Source organism: Meriones unguiculatus, chromosome 14, assembly GCF_030254825.1.
Source record: "Meriones unguiculatus strain TT.TT164.6M chromosome 14, Bangor_MerUng_6.1, whole genome shotgun sequence".
Taxonomy (NCBI): domain Eukaryota; kingdom Metazoa; phylum Chordata; class Mammalia; order Rodentia; family Muridae; genus Meriones; species Meriones unguiculatus.
This window is the reverse complement of record NC_083361.1, coordinates 29,693,304-29,710,480: the sequence shown is the minus strand read 5'-3', so window position 1 is coordinate 29,710,480 and position 17,177 is coordinate 29,693,304. Positions and strand designations below refer to the sequence as shown.

Here is a 17,177-nt window from a genome sequence, read left to right as displayed (position 1 = left end):
TCATGTACATGTGCAAGCACAAGCCACAACGCACATGTCGGGGTCAGAGGTCAATTTGTAGGGATTGGTTTTCCAAGTGATGGGATGATAAGTATGTACAAACATTCCCCATTTGTGTAGTGGGCAGGATTGAGCACAGGGCTTCGAGTATGGTAGGCCAGCACCCTACCAACTGAGTTCCCGTCCCAGCCCTTCAATTAAGACAGCCTTAAAGTCTGTTGATGGAGAGGCTGGAAAGGTTCCTTGGCCACTTTTCCAAAATCCAGCTTCGACTTCTAGCACCCATACGGAGGCTCACAAGCTTTTGAAACTCTAGTCTCGGGGGATCTGATGGCTCTTCTGCCCTCCACAGATACACATGCGGGTAAAACACCCACACACATATATGCATAAACACACACAGATGACACACACAGATACACAAACACACAATACAGTGGTGGGAACATCGTGTGGGTGAGTTAGAGCAAAGTGGGGAAATAAGCCTGTCCTACGCCTCACAGCTAATCGGTGAGTCTTAGCTTTTGGATTGCTGGAAGCTAGCGGTTTGCTGAGAATGCCTTTTTTTTTTTTTTTTTTTGAGACAGGGTTTCTCTGTGAAACAGAGCCCTAACTGCCCTGGACTCACTTTGTATACCAGGCTGGCCTTCAACTCAGAGATCTGCCCTGGCCCCCAAGCACCGCCCAGCCCGAGAATACATTTTTAAGGTTTGAATAGTCACGAGACTAGGTCAGACACAGGGGTACACAAGGGCTTTAGTCAGTGGAACTGGAAATAGCCCAAGATAATTTGGCTCTCTTTGCAACGTTTTAATTCTCCACAACCAGCAAGTTCAGTTATTTGGCCTCCTGTTAATAAAGTTTCTCTTTCTCTCTCTCCTCTGCTGACTCTTCCTCCTTCCTCTCCTCCCTCTCTGTCTCTGTCTCTCTGTGTCTCTCCTCTCTCAGTCCAGTATGGTCACAGTCTTATGTCCCCATGGCTTAGCTGACTGGCCCTGGACCAGCAGCAGACACTTGACCCAGACATGCCAGGCCAGAGCAGATTCCTTTCAGCAAATATAAAGGTGGGGTCCAGAAGAGCTGGGGAGCTGTTGGCTTTTGGGGACACCAAGGGTTCCGGCTGCAGCCTGCAGAGAGAATCAGAAAACCAGACACTGCACCCCTGGGTCTGTTCCCAGTACACACTCAGAGGTTCCTCTCATTCCGTGAGCACAAATGACAATCAAGCAGTTTCTGTGGAGGTTCCCAAAACTTCACTCATTTCAAGAGCAGGTTATTCTGTAGCCCTCCGTGTCAGCGGACCCACGAGGAGCTGTGGCGGTGGGGGCCAACTTTGAAATTGCTTTTGTGTAAGAATCATTGTCTGCCTGAGACAGCCCACAGTGGGGAGGAAAACCCACCCAGGGAAATTCCCAGCGTGTCTTCAGAGGGCAGACATCTGTCCGGAACTTTAGACCTCAGACTCTCAACAGCAAGCTTACCCAGGCAGCGAAGCAACACCCACCTCTCAGCATAGCCTGACTGCTGTGACCCCAATGACTGCTGTCAGCCCCCGACGGACAGCTGGAGGAGGCTCCCACTTCCTGCTGAAGTCATCTGAAATTCACAGTATATGAATTCACAGCCGGGCAACTTAGAGCGCTTTAAAGGGAAAATGGGATAAGTGTTCTTACATTCGGCAGCTTGCCAGCAAAACGGACGTTCAGGACCGCTCACCACACCTTAACTGGTAATAAAGAATGCTGTTCACGGTTCCGCTTCTATCTGGAAGAGGAAACATCTGTTGGCCTTAATTATACTCGCTGTGTGACAAGTGACCACATGTCTGAGTGAAGAAGGAGGGGAATTTGGGTTAGAAGACAGGGTGTTCAGTTTGCTAGTCTCTCGCTCTCGCTCTCGCTTTCTCGTCTCTCGCTCTCGCAGACGAGGTCTCACATAGCTAAGGCTGGCTTTGCACTTGATGCGCAGCCGAGGGTGATGTTGAACTTTGTTTAAAAAAAAAAAAAAAAAGACTTACTGAAGTATCATTTATGGGGGCAGTGCCCTTGGCTGGCAGAGGCAGATGGATCTTTGTGACTTCGAGGCCTACCTGGTCTACAAAGTGAGTCCAGGACAGCCAGGGCTATTATACAGAGAAACCCTGTCTCAAAAAAAAAAAGAAAGAAAAGCATCATTTATGTGTTTTCACATATCTTGACTGTGTGTGTGTGTGTGTGTGTGTGTGTGTGTGTGTGTGTGTCACATGCATGCAAGTGCTCCTAGAGGCCCGAAGAGGCAATCAGATCCCCCGGAGCTAAAGGGGAAGGCAGTGTGAGACACCGGACCTGGGTGCTGGGAACTCGAGTCGTTTGGAAGAGCAGGAAGTACCCTAATTACTGAGCCACCCCTCCAGCCCTTTCCTTGAACTTCTGGAACTTCCACGTTCACATGCTAAGTCAACTTCTCCAGCAGGCGTGTGATGCCATGCCGTCTTATGCTGTGCTGGAGAATCGAACCCAGGGCCTTGTATCTGCTAGGTTAGCACTATGCTCACAGAACTCCATTCCAAGCCCCTAGTTTGTCTGTCTTTTCCTCCATGCTACGGGTCAAATTCGTGGCTTTGGGTATTCTGGACAAGCTCTCTGCCACTTCAGAAAATTCAGTCTTGACCGTGTCAAGCTGAAGTTCACTAAGGATTTGGAGAAATCAGCTCTGTGAGATCTGGGGTTGAATTTGGATATCATGGCATCTGGGGCATTGTTGGGTGTGGGATAATCTGATTTGTAACATGCCAAACACATTCTGGACAGCGTCCCTGAGAATGGCCATGTTTAGAGCATGGTCGGGGGGGAAAGGTGGTGGTGGGAGAGAAAGCGCGTCCCAGGAGACTGAGGGACACATGACCTGAAAAACCAAACTCACTTCTGCCCTCACACACAGCCTCTACCAGAGTTTATCTGAGAAAAGAGCATAGAGCAAATTCACAGCTTGTGTAAGCATTTCTACTTAGCGTGTATGCGTGTCCATGAACGTGTGTGTGTGTGTGTGTGTGTGTGTGTGTGTGTGTGCGTGTGCGTGTGCTCATGTGTGCCAGTGAGCGCTCCTGCCATGGCAGCTGTTGTGGAGGTCAGAGGATAACTTGAAAGAATCAGTTCTCTCCTTCCACCATCCCAGACAAGCCAGTGGCCTGGAGGTGACTTGAGTCTGATGTGCCTGAGAAACAAAGGGCCTAGAGGGATGTTGAGAGAGTAGGAGGCCAGAGAGATGTCCAGGTGACCTTCAGGCCTAGAAACATGACAGCTTTTATATCTGATAGATGGGGAAGCCTTTAAGTACAGGTCTTCTAAGAACTGACTTCCTATTATCTATTTACTCTTTTTTTTTGGGGGGGGGAGGGGTGTTAAGACAGGCTCTTATGTTGTCCAAGCTTGACTTGAACTTGTTATGTTGCTAGTAGTGACCCAGAATTCTAGGTCTTCCTGCCTCCGCATGAGAGTGTAGGCAGATGCCACCAGGCCTGCTTTTGTTTGTTTTAATTTTAAATCAAATTAAATATGCTAGGCAGTGGCAGAGCACACCTTTTATCACAGCAATTGGGAGGCAGAAGCAGGTGGATCTCTGAGTTCAAGGACCACCTGGTCCCCAAATTGAGTTCCAGGACAGCCAGGGCTACACAGAGAAACCCTGTCTCAAACCACCCTATACCCTAAAAAATTAAATGAAACGTATCTGTATATGTGTGTGTACATATTTGCATTAGCACATGCATTCAGATCCCCGAAGAATCCAGAAGAGGGTGTCAGAGCCCACGGTGCTGGCCTTAGAGCTTCTAGCTGCCTGGTGTGGGTGTCGAGAACTGAGCTCTGGAAGCAGCAAGTGTTCGTAACCACTGAGCCCTCTCTCCAGTCCTTTTCTTGATTTTGTTTGTTTCTGTTCTTAAATTTGTTTTTATTTATTTTATGCGTATGGGTGCAGGGACTCTCACCAGGAGCAGGCGGCAGGTGTAGAGGTCAGAAGACAACTTTCCAGAGTAGAATTTCTTTTTCCAGAATGTGGATGCTGTGTAAAAGTCAGATTGTCAGGCTTGGTGGCAGGCACCATGACCCACTGAGCCATCTTGTCAGCCCCTTTGTGTGTGTGTGTGTGTGTGTGTGTGTGTGTGTGTGTGTGTGTTTTGAGACAGTCTCATATAGCTCAGGCTGGCCTCATACTTCTTATATAGCCAAGGCTGGCCTTGAACTCCTAATCCTTCTGCTTCCACCTCACATTTTCCTATGCTATAGCTACAGGTGTGGGTTTTGCAGACCGGGTTTCTCTGTGTAGCCTTGGCTGTCCTGAACTTGCTTTGTTGACCAGGCTGGTCTGGAACTCACAGAGATCCGCCTGCCTCTGCCTCCCTGAGTGCTGGGATTGCAGGTGGTTTACTGTGCCCAGCTATTTTTGTTTTCTTTCTTAAAAGAGAAAAGTTAAGATCACCGAGCAAATGCCTGACTTGCTGTTAGAAGCTCCCCAGCCTGTGTCTATGTGGGTGTGTGTATTTATGTGTGTGCATCTGTGGATGTGCTTTAGGAACAGCAAATGGAGAACAGTGGTCAGTTTTAGACATGTCTCGAATACTTTCCATTATTTATTTACCATGTGGGGGCCTTGGGGTGAGGGGTGCATATGTTGCTATGGCATGTGTATGGGGGTCGGAGGACAATTCACTGGAGTAAGTTCTCTCCTTTTGCCATGTGGGTCCTGGGAATTGGATTCAGGTTGTTGGGCTGCGGTGGCAGACACCTTTATCTGAGCTGTCAGGCTTAGACTTTCAAATTCGAGGTGGGTTTCAGGCGTCAGCATAGACTAAGTCTATATAGATGGATCCGAGTGTGGAGTTCAGGACAGAGGTTGGGTAAAGGATTTTATTTGAAGATTGGTAAGTATCAGTGACATTTTAATCCACAAAAGCAGACGCGGGAGAGACGGATGGCTCAGCAGCTTGGAGCATGTACTGATGTCTCAGAGAACAAGTATTCGTTTCTATCCCCTGTGTGGGGCAGGTCAGAACTGCTTGGAACTTCAGAGCCACGGTATATGTCGCCCTCTTCTGGCCTCTTTAGACATTACACCCACATGCACAGGCAAACACATACATAAATAACATTCAATCCTCTATCATTCTTGTTTTAATAATGACTCTTCCTCTAAACTGTGATAGAATTTTAATTCATATCTAGAAAAAGATTGAGCATATTATATGAAAAAAAATTTAAGACAGAGTTTCTCTGTGTAGCCCTGGCTGTCCTGAAACTTGATTTGTAGACCAGACTGGCCTTAAACTCAGAGATTTGCCCTTCTCTGCCTTCCAAGTGCTGAGATTAAAGGCATGTGCCACCACCACTTGGGTTTTGTTTGTTTGTCTAAGTTTTTATTGGTTTATTTACTTTACATCCCGAAGGTAGCCCCTCCATCCCCTCCACCCAGTCCCTTCCACTTCCCTTCCTTTCTCCTTTCATGCTCCCTTTTCCCCAGGAAAGGGGAGCTGCTCCCCCCATTTTAACCTTCCCCAGCACATCATGTCACATCAGGACTAAGCATATCTTCTTCCCCGGAGGCCAGGCTAGGTAGCACTGTCATGGGGAAATGATCCAAAAGCAGGCAACAGAGTCCATGTTAGAAACAGCCTCCCCGAAACACACTTGCCAGGTGCCCCATATAAAGACCAAGCTGTCCATTGGCCACATGCAGGGAGCTTAGGTCCAGGTCTTGCATGCTCCTAAGTTAATGTCTCAGTCTCTGAAAGCCCCTATGGGACTGGGTTAGTTGTCTCTGTTGGTCTTCTTGGGGCGTTCCTGTCCCCTCCAGGTTCTTTCATCTTTCCCCCAACACTTCCACAGGACCCCCAGAGCTCTCCCCATGCTTGGCTGCAAGGCCCAGCATCTGTGTCAATCAGCTGCTGGCTGGAGCCTCCCAGAGGACAGTCAAGTTAGGCTCCTGTCTGCAAGCACAGCAGAGTGTCATTATTAGTGTCAGGGTCTCACCACTTGGTTTAAAGATGAAATCTTGATACTTTGTGCCTGGCTGATTCCGGTGTTTGGAAGAGGATTGGGTGAAGTGATACTTTTGCAATGTCACCTCCCTCTGAGGTTGTTTATTTTAGGTTAATGAAGACAAAATAAGATATTTGACTATGTCCATTGAGCCTAATGAATTTATCACTGTTTTTCAAAGTTATTATCATACGCACAGTTCAGACAGAATCAGTGGGTGCTCTGCTGGGCCCACATTCTTGCCTCAGGGCCATTATTACAGTTTTTGTTCCTTCTGCCTAAAGCACGCCTCAGTCAGATTGAAGTAGACCTGTTTGCTCATTTCTCCGTCTCTTAGCTCAGGCTCATCAGTCAACCCTCTCCCCTGACCAACCAGAGTCTAGTAGCATGTCTCATTTTCCTCCGTTCTGTTTCCTTACAGACGGTGGATGTCTGTGAGTGCTAGGTCAGTCTGGTCTCCACAGTGACTTCCAGGCCAGCCAGGGAACCTGAAACTGTGTTTCAAACAAACAAAGTGTGCCACATAGGTGCCATCTCTGTTGAAGTTTTCTCTTCGCAGGGCAGGCGGCTCTAGTCAGCAGAAACTGTATGACGGCAGGTTTCTGTTTGTTTCTCTTTTCTACTTTGTGTTTTGTTTTGTTTGCTGAGCTGAAGACCTACACAAGACTCTTAAGCATTGTAGCCCTGCCCCCTCCCCAGGACAGTTTCCTGGGTAGCTCAGGATGGATGGCTGTGGCTGAGCCTGATCTTAACCGCATCTTCTTATTTGCACCTGCCAGTTAGGCTAAGTAGTCAAGAGCACGGGCTGCTCTTCCAGAGGACCTGGGGCCCATCTCCAGCGCTCAGACGGCAGCTCACAGCTGTCTGCAACTCCAGGTCCAGGGAATCCAGTGCCCTGTTCTGGCCTCCCTGAGCACCAGGCACTCACATAATGCACAGACATTCATGCAGGCAAAACACCACACAAAAAAATAAATTATTTTTATTTTGTAACTTATTTTATTTTCAAAACTGGGTTTCTCTGCGTAAAGCTTTGGCTATCCTGGAACTTACTCTGTAGATCAGGCTGGCCTTGATCTCAGAGATCTGCCTGCTTCTGCCCCTCAAGCTCTGGCATCAAAGGTGTTTGCCACCACTTCCCAGCTAATTATACTACTACTGCTATTATTATTATTATTATTACTGGTTTTCCAAGATGGAATTTCTCTGTGTAACAAGCCCTGGCTATTCTGTACTGATTTTGTAGACCAGGCTGGCCTTGAACTCACAGAGATCCTCCTGCCTCTGCTTCCTGAGTGCTGGGATTAAAGGGGTATGCCACCACTGTCTGGCCCTAAATTATTTTTAAAAGCACAGATAAGGCCCTTTGTTTGACTTTTAGCACCACAGAAAACTTTTTTTTTCCTAGTTTAGTGGATATAAATTACTATGCAAGGACTGTTTTTAATTTAAAAGTTCTAATTATCAAGGACAGCAAATATTTCTCTATGTACTTAGCCTTCTATGTTTAGCGATTGGTTACATATATGTATATATATGTACATATATATGTATATATATCATATATATGTATACGTATATATGTACATATATATGTATATGTTGTTATTTGAGATTTTGTTGAAATGGTCTCACTCAATAGCTCTTGTTGGCTGGACCTCACTCTCTTGGCCTGGCCTGGAACTCTGGACAAATCTCTGGCCTCCACCTCCTAAGTACTGAGTTATAGGCATTACCCAGCACATTCTGTTTTTGTCTTCCCAGGACCACAGTGAAAGTACAGATTCATTATAAGTCATTATAAGGCTTTTCTGTGTAGCCCTGGCTGTCCTGGAACTCACTCTGTAGACCAGGCTGGCCTCGAACTCAGAAAGCCGACTGCCTCTGCCTCTCAAGTGCTGGCGTTAAAGGCATGTGCCACCACCTCCTCCAGATCTGGTTTGTTTTTCTGTGTAAACATTTACTCATTTGAAATAGTCTCTGCTTGAATTATGGTGGAGACATTTTTCCCAAGCTATTACTACCTCTACCGTCTTTTTAACACTCTGTTTAGTGTTTGTAGTTTTAAATTCTTTTGTAATTTTTTCTTATTTCAAAGCTTGGAGAATTCCAATACTTACCCACAAATGTTACTTTTACTCTATTTGATATTGCGTGCCTGTGTCTTTAAAATATTTATCACTTTAATCTGAGAGTTCGTTTGATGTATGATGTGGAACGTAGCATTTTTTTCCCCTCCAAGTTTTCATTCATTACCTAGAGCTCTCCTGCGGGAGCTAACCCTCCTTACTGCCATATTTGGAAAAATTACTTCCTATCGGCCCGATCAGGTTTCTATCTGTTTGCTCTGCCTCGTGCTTTTCGGTTGATCTCAGCTTCTATTTTTAGCTCCAGCTGAGCAGGGTCAAAAGGGAACATCTCGCCCTCTGCTGGCGCCTGTGGTCCTGGGAAGACCGGAAAAAAGTCACCACGTGGCTCAGATCCTAGTCCTGCTCCTTGGAACCCGGAGCCTCAGGCTTGCTAGGCAAGGGCCCCGCCCTTGATCAACCCTTTTAGCCGGCTTCGCGTTGCTCAGGTCTAGAGCCTCCCTGGTACAGCACAGGGTAGCTGCTAGATCGAGGGTACCGGGCCCTGAACGCTGCGTGGTCGCTGTGCGGCCCTCCCAGGTCCCCGTTTTCTCTTTGCCCTGACGTGACTCCACACTGTCTTTCACATATTCAACCCGTGCGCCCATGTCTCGACGAGTCGCATGAGGAGCCTAGAGTGAGGTTTGGTGCTCAAAGCCACAGTGAGATGCAGAGGTCTCAGGGGATGGAGGGACGGAGGAAGGAGCACACTCCCGGAGAGGAGGAGGCTGGGCAATCGGCTGGGCTGCACACCTCGTCCCCGCAGTCTGGGCTGCCCAGAGGTGGGAGTGCGCAGCCGCAGTCCCGTGGCGGGACCCAGTGTTCCCAGCAGAGGGCACTCGCGGACCGGGCATTCTGCAGGCTCACCCCGGGTGACCCAGGGGCTGCCACCCGTGGCTCGGGTTTTGCAGGCACCTGACAGCCCACGTCTGGAAAACCCAATCATGATTATCCAAGAACACAGCTTAGAGACAGGTGAGCTTTGCAGATGCTGCAGCATTCCGTGAAAACAAAAAGCGGTCAAGGCCAGCCTCTGCCACAGAGGGAATTTGAGGCTATCCTGAACTACAGTTTCAGAACAAAGTCCCATTGTCTCTCTAACCCTTAAGCGCTAGAACCCTAGGCCCTAGGATCGTGCTTGTTGGACTAACGGGCTCACGAATCATCTTCCCTAGCCCTGCCCAGGTACACCGCCCCTGTGGTGAGCTACACAGTCTTTGTAGGCCGTATTTTCTTTTCAGTGAATTCCTACTTATTTACCGTCTGTAAACAGGCTTGGAAAGTCGCATGCACTGTACAATGTTGTTATTCAAGCCTGCCGGGGGTCCTTAGCCTGGGAGTTGACTCAAGTAGAGTGGTTAGAGTCCAAGGTGGCTCATGAAACCGTGGGAACTGTTCTGACCTTTTAGGGAGAAGTGCAGTATTTTGGAAAGAAGTGCAGTAGTTTTTCTGATTACCAAAGAGTTCATACGTTTAGTTTGTGAGTCTAGGGCTCCGGACAAACGGCTCAGTGATTAAGAGTGCTTACTGCTCTTCCGGAGGACCTGATTTCGGTTCTAGCACCTGCTTCAGGCAGCTCACAACTGCCTATACGTCCAACGCCATAGGATTCAACACTCTCTTCTGGCTTTGGTGGAGACACACAAAGGTGAAAAATAAAACTAAATCTTAAAAGAAAGAAATGAAGGCACCGGACACAGTCATTCCTTTAATCCAGCACTATGGAGGCAGAGGCAGGCAGGCAGACAGACCCCAGGCCAGCCAGCCAGGGCTACATAGTAAGACCCTGAAAAAAAAAAAAAAATATATATATATATATATATATACATATATGTCTCAATGCTGGTTTAGGAATGTGCGACCATAATGCATAACCCAGGTATGGGGCACATGTCTGCAGTGGAGAGATGCATACAGGAGGATCCCGAATTCAAGGTTACACAGCCACTTTGAGACCTTGCTTCTAAACAAATAGATAGTAAACCAAAGGAAATAAGATCAGCGTTGTAAACTCAGAACTCTGCAGGAAAGGAGCCCCTGGCCCAGACCTGGAACGCAGCCGGGCCGCTCAGGGTAGATTTGTGCAAAGCCTGGGTTTCACTCTCTTTCCTTCCAGAGGGCCCGCATCTCCACCCAGGAAAGCTCCAGAGGCCCAGTTGTTTCCTTTTAAAGCCCTGTTAAGCTCAAGCAGATGTACTTCTGCATTTTGGGCATTTAAATAGAAATGCTCTCTGGTGGGTTTCCCCCTGCGTTAGTCATGCGAATGCTCCATGCCTCACTTACCACCAAGTTTCGGGTGCTCGGACAGCTCTTTCGCACATGCCTTCCTCTCGGCCCCTCCTCGCCTCCTTGCATGGGAGTCCCTGGGGAAACCTGGTCATGGACTTCAATGGGCTGGGATTTTCCTCGGAGTGCCCAGGGGATTAAACTGTGTCGTTTTTATGGTACAGAAAAAGAAAGAGAGAACACAGGTTGTTCTAATCATGAGGAGAAAGGCGCTGGATCCGTTTTACGGGTTTCACACAATGACTTTGTATCTTTTTTTACTCCACATTTTGTTGAGTTTATGTGCATGAGTGTTTTGCCTGCAGGCATGTAAGTGTACCTCATGTGTGCATGGTGCCTGTGGAGCCGGAAGAGAGTGTTGGGTCATCTGGAAATGTAGTTGCAGATGAGCGTGAGTGGCTCTGTGGCTGCTGGGAATGGAACCTGGGTCCTCTGCAAGAGCAGCAAATGCTCTGAATCGCCGAGCTGCGTCTCCTGCCCCAGCGACGTTGTTCCTAACATAGGTTTTCCTTTGAACTTTGCATAGCTAAAATTCTAGAGGGACATAACTCCATGCTAGGAACACGTCTGTTTTACAGCCTCTACTTCACCCCTCCCCCAAGATAAAGGATCTGTGTAGCCCTTGCTGTCTGTCCTAGAACTCACTCTGTAGACCTGGCTGGCCTCAGACTCAGAGATCTCCCTGTCTCTGCCTCCTGAGTGCTGGGATTAAAGGTGTGTGGCTCCACTGCCAGTCCCAGCTTCTCCCTGCATGTGTGTCTGTACACCAGCAGAGGGCACCAGATCTCACTGTAGATGGTTGTGAGCCACTCTGTGGCCGCTGGGAATTGAACTCAGGACCTCTGGAAGAGCAGCCAGTGCTCTTAACCTCTGAGCCCTAATTGCAGCCCAAGTCTCTACCTTTTATACTATGCTGCAAGTATTTGTGTGTGCGCCTGAGATCGTAAGAGCCTGAGGTTATTTCTTTCTTTATTTAAAGACAAAGTCTCTTTCTGAATCTGGAGATTGCAGTTTTGGCTAGACTGGCTGGCCAGGGAGCCCTCAGGACCTACCCCTCTCTGGGTTCCCCTAGCCTGGGTTACTGTGCTGCCACACCCAACTTTTTCATGCGTCCCTGGGGACCTGAACCCAAATCCTCCTGCTTGCATAGTGAGCACTTTACCACTGAGCCCTCATCTCAGGCCCCACAAGCATTTTTTCTGTCAACCAATCAGTGGATTAATTTTTATTTGTTTTTGAAACAAGATCTTACTGTATACCCTGGCTAGACTAGAACTCCCTATTGCAGGCAGGCTGGCTTCACACTTACAGCAATCCCCCTGCCTCCACTCCCTCGGTGCTGGGATTGCAGACATGTGCCGTTGCACTCAGTTTCTGTGGTGCTGGCACCTGAGCCCAGACCTTCAAGCTGCTCTAGCAACCGAGCTCCACCCAGCCTTGTAATCAGTGTTTTAGGCAGCTGTATGCTGATCCGCCGCGCAGCATGATTCATCACTTGCCTTTGGTGCACATTTTTCCTGGGTTTCAGGCTGAGGCATGTGTGTTTGTGTGTGCTGTCATGAATATTATGTTTAGAGAATTTACACACAGCCTTCTTTTTTTCCTAGGCCATTTTCTGGTGACATGGTGAATTGTCTACAGAAGCCACATTTGTTGCATTTGTCCACTAAGCAGCTAATTAATGAATATCAACTTCATGCCAGTAATGGCTTCAAGAATATAAAAATGGATAAGACAGAGTCTTTGTTACTGTGGGTTTGCAAGGCGATGGGGACTGAACATACTTTGTGTGTGAAGTAGTTGAGAAGGCCGTTTTGATAAAGTGACTTTGGAATAAAGACATAGAGTGTAGGGGTAACCCTTTTCAAATCCGGAAAAGCGCTTTCTAGACAAGGAAATACACACGCCAAAGCCCTGTGGTAGGACCGTGCTTGAACAGATGGGGGAGCTCAGTGTGACAGGAGTTGAGTGGGCCAGGACAGGGGAAAAAAGGGATATGACTAGAGAAAATTTATCTGTGATGGGGCCACAACCTGTGGGGGCTTTGGTAGGCTTTTGCTATGAGATGATGGAGCCAGGAAAGGATTTGCAGCATGTGTGTGTGTGTATGTGTGTGTGTGTGTGTGTGCGCGCGCGCAGTGGGAGGGTAAAGGCCTATAACCTCAGCTCTTGGAAGGTGGAGACAAATTCAGATTAGAAATTCAAGGCTAAACTGGGTACGGTGGTGCACGCCTGTGATCCCAGCACTCAAGGAGGCAGAGGCAGGCGGATTGCTGTAAACTTGAGGGCATTCTGGTCTACAAAGTTAGTCCAGGACAGCCAAGGCTACACAAAGAAACCCTGTTTTGAAAAACAAAACAAAGCCAACACCAAAACTAAAAACAAAAAGAAGTTCAAGGCTAGACTCCTTCTCTTATATAGCAATTTTGTGACTATCCTGGGCTATGTAAAAACCGTTTCAATATATTTTAACTTTGCTCTTAAAAGAATCAGTTTAGGTGAGGGGGAGGGGCTTCAGAGATGGCTCAGCAGATACGAGCATATAATGTTCTTGCTGAGGACCCAAGTTGGGTCAGAGACTTACACCCACCTGTGATTCCAGCTCCAAGGATCCCGTGCTCTCTTCTGGCCACCACAGGCATCTGTACTCATGCACACATACCTCCACGCAGACAGACAGACACACAGGCATAATTAAGAATAAAATAAAATTTTATCTGGGTGGTGGCGACACTGCCTTTAATATCAGCACTTGGGAGGCAGAGACAGGAGGACCTCTGAGTTCGAGGCCAGCCTGGTCTGCTGAGTGAGTTCCAGGACAGACAGGGCTACAAAGAGAAACCTGTCTCAAAAAAACAAAATAAATAAGCAAATAAGTAAACCAATTTTAAAATTAAAAAAAAAAAAAAAGAAAGAAAGACTTCAGAGTGAGTTCCAGGACAGCCAGAGATATACAGAGAAATCAACAAACAAACAAACAAACAAACAAACAACCTTATTGTGGCGTTGCTGTTGAGGTTGTTTCTTTGGAAATGTGCTGTTTGGGTTATCGCAGTTCATGGGGAGTTATATAAGTGGACTGGAGCTGGCAGGTGTTTGGATTTGAGTGTTTGAAGTTTAGGGGAAGGTGCTGCTATGGTTTGCGTCTGAAATGTCCCCCACAGGCTCATGGTTTGCACACTTGGTCTCCAGCTGCGGGTATTTTGAAGGCCAGGGAGCTGTTAGGGAGTGAAAGCTGTTTAGCAGATGTGTTCAGCCGAGGGAGGTGCTTTATGGTTCCTGTCTGCCAAGATAGGAACAGGCCACTGCCTCAAGCTCCTGCTGTGGGCCTACCCTGCGGTGACAAGCTGAAATCCCTCTGAAACTGTGAGCCAAAATCAGCTTTCCTCAAGTACTTGGGAGGCAGGTCACAGGTGGATCTCTGTGAGTTCGAGGCCAGCCGGGTCTACAAAGTGAGTCCAGAACATCCAGGGCTCTGTTACACAGAGAAACCCTGTTTTGAAAAAACAAAAAACCAAACCAAACAAATAACCACCAACAAAAAAACTTTCCTCCTTAAGTCATTTCTGTCAGGTGTTTTGGTCACTGGGACACCAGAGATGAAGACTTTGGAGATGTCGTGAAGACAGGCTCATGCGATGGCAGGGGGTCTACCCAGGCCTCTTCCCACACTCTTTCGTCCAGCCATATATTTGACTGCTCCACTCACCCATTCAAAAGACCACCATGCCCAAATATGAGCATCTGACCTTCACTGCCCAGACAACACCACACACGTGCCTGCCTCGCAACTCAGCTGATGACAGCCATTCTTTTCTCTGACACCCACGGAGTCGGGCTTCGCTTTTTCTCTCACTTCCCACAATGATTCCGGGAGAGGAACTGCGGGTGCTGCCTTCAGAGTACCTTCCAACCCACCTCGCCGCTGCCGTGCTGGTCAGTGCTGTCATGAGTTCATTCTTGCTGGGCCACTGCAGTGGTTTCCTGACGCTTCCCTTTCCTCCTGCCCATTCCTGCTTTCACACAGAAGCCAGCAGGACTTCTTAAAATGTGTCAGATCAAGCCCCTCCTCCCTGCAAACCCGCTAACCTCCACCACGCGAGCCAGAGCCTCCACCCACGGCCGTCTCCTTCTCTCCAGGGTCCTCCTGGCTCCAGTGACCTGGGTCCTCGTGTCTAAAGCATGCCAGACACGCTTCTGTCTCTTCACCATCCCAAGGTTCTGTTCATCTGACTTTCTCTTTGTATGTGTGTATGTGTGTGTTATGGTTGTGTATGTGCTCGCATGTGTGCATGTGTGCGAGTGCTCATGTGTAATTACATGTGTTCGGAGGCCCAGAGGCCAACACTGAGTGTCTAGTGTTTTCCTCACTCACTCTCCATGTTGTTTTCTGAGACAAGGTTTCTCACTGTACCTGGGGCTTGTGGATTGACTAGCCTGGCTGAGCAGCAAGCTGCAGGGAACCCTCCTGTCTCTGTCCCCAGGGCTGAGATGACAGCTCTGTGCCTGCGCACCTGGCTTTTTGTAGGGTGCTGGGGATCGGAACTCAGGTCTCTGTCCTCGCATGGTGAGCACCTGCCAGCTGAGCTAGCCACCAGCCCTCATCTGACTTTTTTTTCCAGCTAGACCCCCCTGACCACCCTGTTTAATGAGATGCTTTTCACTTGGTGCTCCTGCTTTCTTAGCTTGATCGTTTTCTTTGTTGTATAATTTTCACCTAATAACACACCCATGATGCATGTGTCCAAAAAAGAGTTCCTCAGGAGGAATAATCTCAGCTTGTCCTTTCTACTTACTTATACTCCTTGACTGCCTCAGCAGCACAGCCCCCGGAACGTGGCAGATGGGCGTTGATCGGTTGGCTGCGCAGCGCAGTCTGGCAGCCTCTGAGGTAGACTATGATGTCTCCTTCATTCATGTATTCACTCTGCTTCACCAAGTAGGTTTTCTGCGTCTGCTGTATCCTGGTGTGTCAATGCTGTGTAGAGGCGGGTCCTCCTGTGTTAGGGGGTGAAGTGGAGGAAAGGTGGTACCAGTGTGTTATGGGAACAGCTGGTGTCTGTTGGCAGAATAAAGGAAATTGGCATAAAGCAGATATCTTTCATCTGCCTCGGAGCTCTTTACCTGCCTCGGTTGCAGAGCACCATCGCAGCACAGAGGTTCTGGTGCCATCCCTGTGGCTGTGTAGCCTGAGACCTAGGTCAGCCTTCCCTTTCTTTCCTTCTCTCTCTTTCTCTCTATTTTTCTTTTTTTCTCAAGGCAGGGTTTTTCTGTGTAGCCTTGGCCATCCTGGACTCACTTTGTAGACCAGGCTGGCCTCGAACTCCCAGAGATCCTCCTGCCTCTGCCTCCCTGAGTGCTGGGATCACAGATGTGCACCACTGCGCCCAGCTAGCCTTCCCTTTAGTTTTCATCCATTGCTAACTGTCTGGGACCAGCCTAGTTCTGGAGCAAATTATGTTGGCCTCTGGAAGGTGAACTGAGAAGACCAGCTGGCTAGCCCACTGAGAGGCCTAGAGATCTATCTGGCTAGCTAGTGGCTTTTCCATTTGCTTGTATATGTGGAGACCAGAGGACAACTTTCAGGAGGCAGTCCTTGTCCTCCGCCTTGCTGAGGCAAGATTTTTCTTGTCCTGACAGCCTTGCTGCATATTCTTAACCTGTGGGTCTCAGCCCCTTTGGTGGTTGAATGACTCTTTCACTGGGGCCCCTAAGACCTTTGGAAAACAGATTATACCAGCAGAGTTATGAATTCAAAATTACAGTCATGAAGTAGCAATGAAAATAATCTTATAGTTGGGGGTCAGCACACTATGAGGGACTGCATTAAAGAGTCTCAGCCTTAGGTACTGCTCTAGGCTAGTGTGCCTGCTTCTGGGCGATTCTCCTGTCTCCACCTCCCATCTTGCTGTAGGAGTGATGAGATTACAGAGCGAGCCATTGCACAGATGTTAGTGTTTTCCTAGTTCTTTATTCTCCTGCATCTGTGTGTTACGGGTGCCTGTGTACTGTGATGCATGTGTGGAGATAAGAGGTCAGTTTGGAGAGGAAGCTGGGTTTTGTCATCCACCATATGGTTTCTGGAAATTGAACTGAGGCCATCAGTATTGGTGGCAAAAGCCTTTACCCACTGAGCTGTCTTCTATGCTGTCTTCCTCCCAGGTTCTGGGACTCAAGCTTGGATAGCCAGGCTGCAGGGCTAGCCTGAGCCACCCAGCTTCCTCTTTCTCTGTCTCTGTGTCTCTCTGGTCTTGGGGATTGAACACAGAACTCAGACATGCCGGGCAAGTGCCCTACCACTGCCCTGCATCTCCAGCCAGCCAGCGGCTGTTCAACAAGTTTCATAAGACCTGGCGTGCACGATGCTGTGGCTTGGGTTTGTCCTCCGGAGGCCTATTACAGGGCGGTGCACACCTGTAATCCCAGCACTGCGAGGCAGACATGGGGAGACCTCTGAGTTCAAGGCCAGTGTAATCTACACAGTGACTCTGAGGACAGCCAGGGTTACATAGTGGGACCCCGTTTTTAAAAGAAAAAAAAAAGTCTATGTGTTGGGAATAGAGTCCTTTACTTGATAGGACAGTGGTATTTGGGATGGGGCATTTGAAAGTAATTAGGGTCAGAAAACCTCGCAATCCTGGGGCCTCTGTGATGGCATCAATGAGGGAGGATGTGTGTGTGTGTGTGTGTGTGTGTGTGTGTGTGTGTATGTGTTTGAGACAGGGTTTTCATGTGTAGCCTTGGCTGTCTTAGA

The 17,177-nt window shown here is 48.3% G+C and overlaps 1 long non-coding RNA gene across 1 annotated transcript; it reads right to left on the bottom strand.

Moving 5' to 3' along the window:
• Positions 1-746: 746 nt before the first annotated feature.
• Positions 747-1,751, bottom strand: LOC132647034 (uncharacterized). The gene is made up of 3 exons (XR_009585320.1): positions 1,674-1,751; positions 1,505-1,596; positions 747-1,127 (listed from the first exon to the last, which is right to left on the bottom strand). It is a non-coding gene; the product is annotated as an uncharacterized LOC132647034 (long non-coding RNA).
• Between the last annotated feature and the right edge of the window lie 15,426 nt (positions 1,752-17,177).